The sequence below is a fragment of the Aedes albopictus genome, chromosome 1 (genome assembly GCF_035046485.1).
Source record: "Aedes albopictus strain Foshan chromosome 1, AalbF5, whole genome shotgun sequence".
Classification (NCBI taxonomy): domain Eukaryota; kingdom Metazoa; phylum Arthropoda; class Insecta; order Diptera; family Culicidae; genus Aedes; species Aedes albopictus.
This window is the reverse complement of record NC_085136.1, coordinates 51,597,755-51,610,278: the sequence shown is the minus strand read 5'-3', so window position 1 is coordinate 51,610,278 and position 12,524 is coordinate 51,597,755. Positions and strand designations below refer to the sequence as shown.

The 12,524-nt window shown below is 42.9% G+C and overlaps 1 protein-coding gene across 1 annotated transcript in view; it reads right to left on the bottom strand.

Annotated features, from left to right (window-relative positions):
• The window catches only part of LOC115268184 (uncharacterized), a 37,896-nt gene that overhangs the window by 15,646 nt on the left and 9,726 nt on the right, over positions 1 to 12,524 (bottom strand). The window lies entirely within an intron of this gene.

The following is a 12,524-nucleotide window of genomic DNA, read 5'->3' as shown; positions in this document are numbered from 1 at the left end:
TTAAAAAAAAATAGTTGCTGAAATGAGTAGCGATTTGAGTATTTTCAACGTATTTATTGCGAACCAAGGGGAATGTCACTATCATAATCTGTCGTTAATCACGTGTAGCCGCTACCCAAGTAACCACAGTGCTGAAGCCTTATTGCATGCAGATATACGGTGTATTTAGTGCAATCATTACTTTACATGCAAACTTAAGGTTGATTTAAAGTGGAAGTGGGCAATTATAGAATCAAATTAGGATTATACTGGTATAATCTTGAAGCAGTCGCATAATTGCCCATTTCCACTTTAAATCAACTTTAAGTTTGCTTGTAAAGTAATGATTGCCCTAAGTACACCGTATATCTGCATGCAATAAGGCTTCAGCACCGTGGTTACTTGGGTACTTAGTTAGCCGTGGGTAATGACGGATGGCAGAGGATGAATATTTTTTTTTTTTGGGTTAGCACGGTTAGTAACATTCCGTTTGCTACCCGACGTCTCCACATGACAGAAATGTTCTTTCGTTACATTGGTCCTTGGGGGTTTGAAGGGGATATTTCAGAGCATTTTCGGCGGGATTCAGAGGCGTTATGGAAGCGACACGGAGGATTTTTCGGGAGCTTCGGAGCTCCTCAGGTGCGTTACATAGGGTCCGAAGGGGTTTTAGGGGAATTTTAGGGACATTTCAGGTTATTGCAGAGCATTTTCGACGAGATTCAGAGGCGTTACGGAAGCGTTACGGAGGAGTTTTCGGAGCCTCTCTAGTGCGTTACATGGAGTCCAAGGGGGTTTTAGGGGGATTTCAAAGGCATTTCAGGATGTTTCTGAGCATTTTCGGTGGGATTCAGAGGCGTTACGGATGCGTTACGGAGGAATATTTGGGGGTTTCGGAGCTCTCAGTTGTATTACAAGGGGTTCAAGGAGGATTTTAGAGGCATTTCAGGAAATTTCAGAGCATTTCAGAGCAAACGGTGATCCGACCGCTCTAACCAACTATTATATCGATGGATAATGATTTTCTGAGTTGAATTAGCCAAAAGTTTTTGAAATCGGTGCATAATTGACGGAGATATGATCCTGAGACGAGACCGGACAACTGGGTTCTTATTATTCTTCTTCTCTTTCAATATGTTTGCTGTTTATTTTCATTTCGCTTCGTTAGTCGCTTGGGCCAGTGTTGCCAAAATTTTTGATTCGCTTTTTGTTTCACATATTTTACGTTAAATATCATTTTATATTTTTTTAGGCAAAGTGAGAGATAGTACAGATACATAAATACGGAGATCCCTGAATGTCGTCACGTTTTCGGGATGACAGAGGTGCTTTGGAGAGTACGGTAATGCAATTGAAAACAGATTCCGTAAACTGATAAATAGAGCTATGTTTCAATGTACGACGTCGCTATAAACATGCACCATTTGTTTTTTTTAGATTGAGTTCAAATAATGTGCCGTTCACAAATTACGTAACGCTCGAGGTGGAGGGGTCAACAATTGTCGTTTTAGCGTTACGTAATAAATAAATGCTGCCCAAGGGCGAAAGTAATATGATCGATTCTCTCCTCTTCAAATTGAAGTAACAAGATACAGGTTTGATAGTGCTTTAAACTCGATCACGATTAACCGTAGTGTGGCCAGCAAAAAAAACACCCGTAGAAGGCCGGCAGGGTACCCGGGTACCCACGAAATGGAAATGATCATATCTCAGCGATTTTTCCACCGATTTTAAAAGTTTTTGCTTCATTCAACTCAGAAACTCATTATCTATCGAGATTGTATTTGGTTGGACCGGTCCGATCACCATGGGTACCGGAAAATCCGGATTTACGGATCCATGTTTTTATACAATACAATATACGGGATTTTCGGTAGGTTAGTAGCAATTTCGGTACCAAGCATCGTAAAATTGCTTTGGCATATTGTATCTGACTGGCCTGGAATCATAAAACGTGTTGACTTTGAAACTGTGATTTCGGAACACGCTTCTCGTGGGGCCATGGTTGACCATAAACACTTTAAGATATCCTAGCCTTAACAATGTGGGTTTCAATATGGTATAAGGACATGCTCCCAAAAATATGGATTTTCCGAAAACCACGGTGATTAGATCGGTCTAGCCAAATATTTTCCCGATAGATGATGAGTTTCTGAATTGAATGAGCTAAAAATTTCCAAAATCTATGAAAAATTGACGGAGATATGTTCATTTCAATTTCGTGGGTACCCGGGTACCCTGCCGGCCTTCCACGTAATAAAAAATGCAGGAGCCCCTCCCCCTGCCCCTCCTCACTTTAAAATTCGGTCAACCCCATTAATAGATGTATATTCACGAGTTCTAAGATCTAACAGAGTTCCAACACCCTAGTTTCAACAACCATTAAAATATCGAGATTTGAAATTGAAAAAGGTACCCGGGTACCCTGCCGGCCACATAAGTGTTAATTATTTTTTGTGAAAATTGCTTAAATTGAAAATCTGAAATAAAACGGCATATTCAAATAATGAAATAAACAACTCATGTAAGTATAAGCGCAACTCTTCCTCTGATTTTTTTCATTATTCATTACGATTGCAATAAAACCAACCTAGCGCGATGCTGCAATGAATTCTAACATTGTCAAACCACCACATCAAGGACAATACAAAGTTTACCGGAACAGTATTGAAAAATGAAACACATTTTTTCAAAATAATCAAGAACGTGTTGAAAAATGGTGCCGCAGTCATAACTTGGTCATAACTGCATATATTCGAAAAAAAAATTAACCAGGTGTTTAATGTTTAACTGGTGCTGACATTTATAGTTCACCATCAAATTTCAGCTCGATTACTTAACTGAAAATAAAGTGACAGTATGTCAAAGACGTCAAAGTGGACCGTTTCGAGTAAAACTAATCTTTTTCTGTTATCCAGCAATTTACGAGCGCTAATGGCCGCCAGAGTTTTGCTTGCTTTCTGGTAGGGAAAAGCCAATCTGACGTTTGGCTTGTGTCGTCTGGCAGCTGGTCGATAAGATCGATCATAAAGCTTATCGATCAGCTGTCAAACGACACAAGCAAAATGTCAGATCGTTTTATCCCTACCAGAAAGTGAGCATGATTGTGGCGGCCATTACCGCTCGTGAATTGCTGGATAATCTGATATCATGACCTTTTACCCTTCTTACACCCATAAGAAGGGTATAAATACCGCTCGAAAAACCGACTTTCGATCCGAAGCCCACAGGGCCGAGTTGCATATACCAATCAACTCAGCTCGACGAACTGAGCAAATGTCTGTTTTTTTTTTTTTTTTTTTTATTATTCTAGGAGTCCAAAAATCTTCTAAAGACGCTGTGTGGGATTCGAATGTGCGCCTACCCACTAAAAACACTCTCCTAGTTCACCTTCACCTTAAATTCCCCTCCGGTACCACCATGCAGTATTTCTTCGGAGGGGAGGCGTTATGTGCCTTGTGCACCATCACCAATTTATTATTCTAGTCTTCGTACTGAGCCTTTTGGCTCCCGTGCAATTTGTTATTCTATTTCGATTAAACATTCGCCATTTAGCGACCTTCTTGTGTGTTAGCCACATTTACCATGCCACATGCCGAGCCATTTGGCTCTAGTTAGTAATGTGTTAGTACCTAGGATAGTACTAATTAAGCCGCCATTTAGCGACTAATTTCGGTTACTAACACTCCTCATGCTATTCTCTACTCCGCTATACAGATTTCTTACATGTACGACACGACGACACGTGATACTCGGCTAGCCCCCGGCCGACTCCGTCGGAGAGTTCTCCGGCGAAGGAATATCTCCCGAAACCGTTCGTTGTTCCTCCCGCCAACTTCGCTGTAGTGCCGACATGATCTGAACTACAGTCCTGTTCACCGCGTTCCATTTTTTTTCCTCGCTGCACATACGCTCGACGATATTGTCCACATTTACGTCGGCGCCGACAATTGCTGCCATTTCTCCTCGCAGGCGCGTGAACCTTGGGCAACTGAAGATAACATGTTCCGGTGTTTCTTCCGTGTCCCGACACTCAGGACATATCGGCGACCGGGCATGGCCGAATCTGTTCAGATACTGCTTAAAGCACCCATGACCGGACAAAAACTGAGTCATGTGAAAGTTGACCTCTCCGTGTGCTCTGGTGATCCACATCGACAAGTTGGGAATTAGACGATGGGTCCACCTGCCATTCACAGCGTTATCCCACTGCTGCTGCCACTTGGATAGTGTACTGGCTCGCGCTCTTCCGAGCTCCTCCTGTGCCTCGGTCCCTGTAGCATTCGCTATCTTCTTCCAGTAGAAGGCAGATAGGGATTATCCCGGCTATCACACACACGGCGTCTGACGAAATGGTTCTGTACGCACTTGACACGCGCATCGCCATCAGTCTGAACGTACGATTAAGTTGGACGCGATTTCTTCCAGTCTTCAATGCGGTCGACCACACTGGGGCTGCGTACCTTACGGTGGACGATGATACGCTCGCTAGTGTAATGTAACCAGTTTTATAAAATATCATAAATTAACAAAATGAACATTTCAAACATATTTTCCCAAAAACCATAAATTATCAGTTTCAACATTTCCAAAGAAACTGTTTTCCACTTGAAACATGAGTTGACCATTCTGTAAACGTTCCCATGCATAAGTTGGATGCGCATATGCATATTTCCACTCAAGGCAATATCCTCTACGGATAATGTCATTTCACAGCTAATTGCTAAAACATTTCTATACCACACAAGTGTTGCAACCCACATAGAACACTTGTGATTCCCATGCATTGAAGTGTCGACTCAATAATCGATACCATGTTGCACCATTCTAGAAACAGTCTCATGGCGTCAAATTTCATAGAACTCCCAGTGCGCTTTGCAATTCTGTTCTTTCTCCCTATCTTTGGCTTAAGCCATCGGCGCACAGCTAGAACATACCAGTGCCGTGTTCGCGCGCACATATTGGTAGTTGTTTTGTCATTTCTACTTTCCTGTGATTGGACGATCGGTAAATGGTTGTATCTAAACTTCTCCCACCAAAACCATTAGCTTAATGAAGTACTAGATTTAAGAACCTTCAACGTTTGTAATGAAACTGAAATAAATGACTTTATGTTTAACCACCAAGAAGAGTAGACTTGTTCATACGGAAAAGAAGTCCAGACTAGTAACCTCCTCTTGCTGCTGCTAATCGCAGAGTTGTTGGGCATGATCCGGGATAGTGCTGAGATCACAGCCGTGCCTTTCTTGCAGACATAGTCGACATGACTGTTGAAGTTCAGTCGATCGTCCAACATAACTCCCAAGTGTTTGACTTCACGCTTTGAGTCGATAATGCATTCGCCAACCATCATTCGTGCATGCTGCACTGTCCTCCGGTTACTGATAATCACCAGCTCGGTCTTGTGGTGCGCTAGCGATAGCTTCTTCCTGCGCATCCACTCTTCCACTACGTCTACCGCCTCCGTGGCCAATACTTCAACCTCTTCTCGTGACTCACCGATCACTAGCAGCACCACATCGTCCGCGAAGCCAACAATCTTCACTCCTCTGGGTAGCTCCAGTTTTAGGACCTCGTCATACATAGCATTCCAGAGGGTCGGGCCCAAAATGGATCCCTGTGGAACGCCCGCAGTAATAACCACACTCCTCTTCCCGGCGTCTGTCTCGTAGGTAAGTGTGCGATTCTGGAAATAGCTTTGCAGGATCTGGCACAGATACTCAGGCACCCTCAACCTGTGTAACGAATCGGCGATTGCTAGCCAGCTGGCGCTGTTGAAGACATTTTTGACATCCAGGGTGACCACCGCGCAGTAACGGTTTCCTCTTCGCTGCTGCTTCTGCGCCGTCTCCATAGCATCCACAACAGTTCTGATGGCCTCTACTGTCGACCTGCCTTTACGGAATCCAAACTGCATCTCTGACAGACCGGTCTCGCACTCCGTGAACTTCGTTAGCCTGTTCTGGATCACTCTTTCCAGCAATTTGCCAACAGTATCCAACAGGCATATCGGCCGGTATGCTCATGGGTCTCCGGGAGGTTTACCTGGCTTGGGTAGCAGCACTAACTTCTGCCGTTTCCAGATGTCAGGGAAATTGCCCTCCTGTATACACTTTTGTAATGTGCTGCTGAACATATCCGTGTTCTCGTGGATTGCTGCTTTTAGGGCCACGTTTGGTATTCCGTCCGGGCCTGGGGCTCTCTCGGTTGGCAAAGCATTCGCTACCGCGGTCAACTCTTCATTAGTTACCCTGATCTCTTCGACGTAGCTTTCCTGATTGACGTACGGTGTGGGCGGCCAGATTATCGGCTCGTGCGTCGGAAACAGTGCCTCGATGATGACTTTCATCTTTTCCGGGCACCTGTCGGGTGGTACCGCAGGACCTTTTATCTTCGACATGGCTACTTTGTATGCGCTGCCCCAAGGATTCACGTTGGCCTTGTGGCAGAGTTCGTCAAGACAAGCTTTCTTGCTGAGCTTAATCGCCTTGTTTAAAGCGGCTCTTGCTGCTCTGTAAGGTAGCCTTCGTTGCTCCCTGTCACCGTCATTTCTAGCCCTCTGCATCCTCCTTCTAGCTCGTAAGCACTGTGCACGCAGATCAGCAATCGTTGTGTTCCACCAGTAGACGGGGCGTCGACTGTTTCTTGGGTTACCCACCCTTGGCATTGTCGCGTCGCACGCACGGGATAGTACCGCTACCAGCTCGTCTGCACTGAGATTCAACGCCTCCACAAACACGTCCTTGTTGAAGTTAGATGTCTTCCACCTCCGGTCATTCAGTTGTGTTCCACTTGTCTCCAGCCGAGTCCTGCCTCCAATATGGTACCGGATGGCTTGATGGTCGCTGTGGGTGTATTCCTCACTCACTCTCCAGTTTATCGCTCTCATCAGCACAGGGCTACAAAAGGTGACGTCGATGATAGACTGCCTACCTTCCCTACGATACGTACTGGTGCTACCTACGTTGGCTATGTCTATGTCTAGTTTAGCCAGAGCCTCTAGTAGACTGCTTCCCCTTGGGGTTGTGAGACGGCTGCCCCAGTCGACCGCCCAAGCGTTGAAGTCGCCGGCAATCACGATTGGTCTTCGATCGATTAGCTCCTCCGTTATTTTGTCCAACATTTGGTTAAACCGCTCTATCGTCCATCTTGGGGGTGCATAGCAGCTACACATGAAGATTCCATTGATTTTCACAATCACAAAACCCTCATCTGCGCAGTACACCACTTCTTGAACGGGATATTTTCCCGATGTCCAGACTGCTACTGTTTTCGCCCTATCTGCTGCCCAGTTTGCATCTTCGGGGGGAATTCGGTATGGCTCCGAAATAATAGCAACATCACACTTTTGTTCTACAACGGCTTGTCGCAGCAAAAGCTGTGCTGTATCGCAGTGGTTGAGGTTGACTTGAATTACCTCCACTGGGACTTAGTTCCACTCGCTTGCTTGAAGGCCGGGCATCTTCGGCCACCTGTCGGGTGATTGTTGTTCTCCGCATTAGCACAGATTAGGCATTTCGGGGGCTTACTACAATCTTGAGCCTTGTGGCCTTCCTCTCCGCACCTTCTACATAGTTTGCTTCTGTCCGGCCCTTTGCAATTTCGTGCCAGGTGGCCGTACTCTTGACATTTGTAGCACACTTCCGGTTGCTGAGAAATACTCAGCGGGCACACACACCAGCCCACTTTGATCTTGCCAACTCTTAGTGCCTTGTTGGCTGCTTCGATCGGTAGTTTAATCGATGCCACCTTCGTGCCAGAGGGCCCGTTTCTTATGCGGATGGACATCTGGACTTCTCCTAGTTCACACTGCTCCTTCATGGCAAAACCTACTTCATCCTCCGATGTGACCTCGTCCAAGTCTTTGCATTGGAGGGTTGCTTCCGGGCACAGGGCTCTGACTTCGACCTTGCCGCCCATTGCTTTCTCGGTAAGCTCTTTGTAGGACGAGCTGTTGGCTTTTAAATCCCTTTTTAATTCGAGGATCATTTCCCCATTACGGGTGCGTCTGATTTTCTGCACGTTTTCCCCTAGTTCCTTAAGATCCGGATTCGTCCGCATGGTGCGTAGAGCTTCCGCATACGAGTCGTCACTCGCTTTAACGATAAGAGCTTCGCCTTTGTTTCTCCTCCTGATGAACTTTCGTTTTTCGGACCTGCTTTTACTACCCGATTTCCCTTTCCTTTTGCCGACGACTTGCCATGAGGTATGGCTGCCTGCTGCTACAACATTCTCCGCTGGTGGGTGAGCACCGGTAACGGGGGCGTCCTTATGTTTCTTGGAGCCGCCCGGTCTAACATCTCCTGGCGAAGCCCTTGGCCTCTTCGGCGTGAAGAAGGGCGTAGTTTGCATCCTCTGAGGGATACTTCCCACGACACTGACTTCCTCCGCAGTTGTGATGGTTTCTACCCTTCGCGCTTCTGACGTTCGGTTCGCCACGTTTGCTAACTCCTTTTCAGCCGATTCAGCTCTCTGAGCCATACTGGTCCACTCCTTAACTGCCGATCCAAGAGTCCCCTGGATCTTAATCACCAACGCTTTGATGTCCTTGTGCACGTTACTTCTTTTATCGACGTACTCGTGCAGCTCATCAATCAGCTTTTTTGCTGCAACTACCCTTGGTAGTTTTGGTCCTCTCGACCAAGCGCTGTACTGCTGCTGCTGTTGTTGCTGCTGCTGCATCTGTTGGTGCTCCTTCTCTTGCCCTTGCACTGGCTGGGTTTGCGATGGTGGTGTCCTCACCAACCCAGTCCTGGCAAACGGATTTGCCGCTCCTGCTTCGTTGTTCGTTGTATAATCTTCCATTCTTCAGGGTCCCCCCTCCGCACCGCTATCACCATCCGCTGTATCTAGTCGCTTTCATGATCTGCAAATGTCTGTGTGTATGTATGTGTGTGTATGCGTGTGTGTGTGTGTGTGTGTGTGTGTGTGTGTGTGTGTGTGTGTGTGTGTGTGTGTGTGTGTGTGTGTGTGTGTGTGTGTGTGTGTGTGTGTGTGTGTGTGTGTGTGTGTGTGTGTGTGTGTGTGTGTGTGTGTGTGCGTGTGTGTGTGTGTGTGTGTGTGTGTGTGTGTGTGTGTGTGTGTGTGTGTGTGTGTGTGTGTGTGTGTGTGTGTGTGTGTGTGTGTTTGTGTGTGTGTGTATGTGTGTGTGCGTATGTTACAAAAAAAAGTCACGCACGTTTCTCAGCCGTCTGACATCCGATTTGAATTCTGAATTTGCAAATGAAAGCTACATCATCATAGTACAGTGGTGCTCAGGCTGGGGGCCGCATAAAACTTCGATGCACAAAAACAACAAAAGAACAATTTTAAAGCATTTTTATTAAAAATCTGAACTGTTCAATTTAGATTCATAAGTTTGGTTGAGAAAAACGTTTGAGCTTCAAATTGAAATTCAAACAAACAATTTAGAAGTTGCCCCTAGAATTGCCTTGAAGCCACTTCAAGAACTTGTCAAGCAGCTTTTACAAGAATTTCTTTTGAATCCCTCCAAAACGGTTTGCTGGATTTTCTACTGAAATTTCTTGTGGAGTTGCTCCAGAAGATTTTCGAGAAATTTCTTGAAGTTTCTTTTAGTTTTTCTAGAATTCTCTTAGAACACCTCCAAGAACTCCTCTTAGATTTGCCTTTAGAACTGCCCTGTTAATCGTTTCCAAGAATTTCTCCTATTCTTCCGGATTTTTCCGAAAATTTTCCAGGAGTTTCTTGAAGATTTTAGTAAATTCTTTCCATAAGTCTCTTCTAAAGTTGATGAAATACATTATCATTAAATTTCTTCAAAAATTCGATTTTTACAATTGTTTCCGGAAGTTTCTTCAACATTATCTTCTAAAGTTGCTGAATAAGTTGCTTCAAATGTATTGTTCAAATTTTCCTCTGGCTTTCTAGGCATCTTTTGTGTCTTGATGCAGTTGGTCCTGCAATCTTGTTTGTTGCTCCTGAAAATTCTTTTTTTGTTGCTCGAGGAATTTACTCTAAAGTTGTTTGAGAAATTTCTGTTAGAGTGGCACCAGAACATTTTTCTAGGAGATGCTCCTATAATTTCCATGCAGTATCGCCATAACTTTCTCATTGAGTTTCTTCAGGTTTATTTTCTCCAGGAGTTTCTCCATATATTTCGCTTATGTCGTTTTCGTTTTTGTGGTGGTGCTACACCGGTGTAGCACTTTTGCACCGATGTTCGTGATGTTCGTGCTGCACCGATGTAGCACTTTTTCTGCACCGCTCAAGATAGTGCAGCACTCAAAAATTCGAGAGTGTAGCGGGTGTACACCGCGTCCACCAATCAACGTTTGCAAAGTTGTAAATATTTTGTTTTTTTTTTTCACGCACACCAATGCAACTGCACCGAAATTGTTCGTTTTTGTAGTGAAAAGTGTAGCACCGCAACAAAAACGAAAACGACATTAGAGTTGCTTAAAATTTTTCTCCAATAATGTTTCCTGGAGTTTCTCCAAAAATGTATCCAAAAGTTTCTCCAAAAGGGCGCCTGAGATTTTTTTTCTTTAAGTTCGTTCAGGAGTTTCGCTTGGACAATTCAAATTGGATTCGTAAGTTTTGTTTCGAAAAATGTGTGAGCCTTATAATAGAAATTTAAACAAACAGTGAAAATTAAACAATATTGGCAACCAAGTTGAGATTTGTTGAGAAGTTTGTCAAAAACTTCGTGCTATGTGTTTTTATGTTCTTCGGAAAGGCAAAAAGTGAAATATTTGGTCAGCATTGATTGCGCTTAAAAACTGCAACTAATTTTTAAATGATTCAAGATTACATTTTAAACAAACTTTCATTTGATTCGTACCACTTATAAATAACTATAAGCTGGCTTCGTGACTTAGCTGAAATGCCGAAATATTTCAGAGTTGTGATTTCGAATCTTATCAGAACGGATTGTTTTGTTTTTATTTATCATTTAATTTGTGTTCAACACTGTGAAAATTGATCAGCATTTTTTTTGTTTTCTTAATAAATTTAACAAGTTATTTCAAATAATCGTCTTAAAGTACTCCGCGGGCCGCATCTTAAGGCTTGTCTGTCATAGTAGAACCCTATTGAATTTTATTATGATCCGACATTTGGTTACCAAGATATCTTTCGAAGAATATTTTGAAGTTATATAGGTTAGCTTTTTGAGAGATTTTTGACTTATAGCATATTGATAAATATCTCAGCCGTCTGTCAACCGATTTGGGTTTTCTTAGCATCAAATAAAAGCTACAACATCCTTGTAGAATACTCTGAAATTTTATTTTGATGGGACATTTGGTTATTAAGATATCTTTCGAAGAGTACTTAGGAGTTATACAATTAAACTTTTTGAGATTTTTAACAAAATGTATCATATTAAATATCTCAGTCGTCTGTCAACCGATTTGGGTTTCCTTGGCACCAAATGAAAGCCACAACATCCTAGTTAGTTGCCCAGAAATTTTATTTCAATTGGACATTTGGTTACCGAGATATCTTTCAAAGAGTACTTAGGATTTAAACAACTAAACTTTTTGAGATTTTTGCCCAAGTGCATCATAATAAATATCTCAGCCGTCTGTCAACCGATTTCGGTTCTGCTGGCACCAAATGAAAGCTACAAAATCCTAGTAGAACCCTATACAATTTTATTAGGATTGGACATTTGGTTACCGAGATATCTTTCAAAGAGTACTTGAGAGTAATACAGGCTAACTTTTTGAGAGATTTTTGACAAAGTGTATCATAATAAATATCTCAGCCATCTGTCAACCTATTTGGGGTTTCTTAGCACCAAATGAAAGCTACAATATCCTTGTAAAAGGTTCTGAAATTTTATTTCGATTGGACATTTGGTTACTGAGATATTTTTCGAAGAGTATTTCAATAAATTCCTTTTTGTATTGTTATATTCGCTTGTTATCTTGCATGAGATTTTGACCAGTCTAAGGTAAATTATTTTTCAATAAATAATGCTGAACTCATATAAAGTGTATCGGAGGCGAATGACTTTTTGTTAAAACCTCTTTAATAAATAAATATTGACGATTTCCCCCTTATCGAACGCGACGATTTGAATCCGTCGCGAGTGAAACCGTCGCCAGAGTCGTCGCAGCCAATCAGAAAGCGGGAGTCTGACGTTTCTCCGATCTCACTAACACAAACAGCAGCAGAGGTGGTGCTTGATTCGTTGCGATGATTCAGAAATGCCGACTGGAAGTTGGCAGCGCGTTTTGTTATGAAAGCAACATACAATAATAATAATAATAATATAAAGTGTATACTAGCAGGTTATTATTTTCAATAGAATTATAAATAACAAATTACAAATAAACAGGATTTTTTTGAAAACTAACAATATGTTAAATGAAAGCTTTGAATTTATATATTGTGGGTAAGTGACAGCCAAAATAACTAGCTAATGCCAAAACTGATTTACATAGTAGATATATCATCTTTGTCCTTTTTGCACCATAACCATGAATACCAAGTACTTCGGAGCTAATTTATTCGACTGATTAAGAGATATTAGACAAAGTGTATCTCGCTGATTTTTTTATCCATTTGTTAATCGATTC